This window comes from Trichechus manatus, unplaced genomic scaffold (genome assembly GCF_000243295.1).
Source record: "Trichechus manatus latirostris isolate Lorelei unplaced genomic scaffold, TriManLat1.0 scaffold00074, whole genome shotgun sequence".
Taxonomy (NCBI): Eukaryota; Metazoa; Chordata; class Mammalia; order Sirenia; family Trichechidae; genus Trichechus; species Trichechus manatus.
The window spans coordinates 13,268,896-13,270,042 of NW_004444010.1; positions in this window are offsets into that span (position 1 = coordinate 13,268,896).

Below are 1,147 nucleotides of genomic sequence, written 5' to 3' on the forward strand. Positions count from 1 at the left end.
GTGTTGATTGTGGATCCAAGTAAAATGAAATCCTTGACAATTTCAATCTTTTCTTCATTTATCATGATGTTGCTTATTGGTCCAGTTGTGAGGATTTTTGTTTCCTTTATGTTGAGGGGCAATCTATACTGAAGGCTGTAGTCTTTGATCTTCATCAATAAATGCTTCAAGTCCTCTTCGCTTTCTGCAAACAAGGTTGTGTCATCTGCATATCGCAGGTTGTTAATGCGTCTTCCTCCAATCCTGATGTCATGTTCTTCATCATATAGTCTAGTTTCTCAGATTATTTGTTCAGCATACATATTACTACCAGTCTAACACAAAATCATTTATAAAAGTTTCATTCTGGAAAACTTAGAAAATAAAAGTATATAAAAGTATAAAACAAAATTACCCATAATCCTACCTTCCCTAACTTCTGTTTTTATTTTGACATAATTTCTATCTACTTTCTCCATGTATGCTTTTAAAATAATATTATATATTCAAATTTTTCATCTAAATTGATTAAATTAAATTCATTTAAATTCACAGCATCAGATTTATTCCATGTTTAAGATACTCTCCGTAAATCTAACAGCTAATGTTTATGTAATAGAGGGATGCATCATAATTTAACTATCCCCTTACCTTCAGGCATTTAGGATTATTTTAATTTCTTTCTCTATAATAAATAGCGCTGAAGTAAAGATTTTGTACAACAAAAGCTATTTTTTAATTTTGTATTTTTTCTTTCAGACTATATTCCTAGAATTAAAATATAGTATAGGAACATTTTTAAAGACACACATATTTCCAAAATTCTTTCCAGCAAGGTGTTTTCAATTTTGTATGAGTGTTTGTTTTGCTTCACCCTCACAAGCACTGGGTACAACTTTTTGTTTGTGTTTTACTCATTATTGATAGATGAAAATGCTAATTGTTTTTACTTGCATTTCTTTTGTTCCTAGCAAAGCAGAACATTTCTCAATGATTTCTTAGCCTACAAATTTCCTATTTCATTCATACATCCATTTGTTCAACAAATTGGCATCTACTAAGTGTCAGGTGGTGAAGAATCATCAGAGAATAAAGCAGAAAAATCCCTTGCCCCAGTGAAGCTACTGGAGTTAAACAGTCCATAAACAAACTACCATTACGTGAGTCA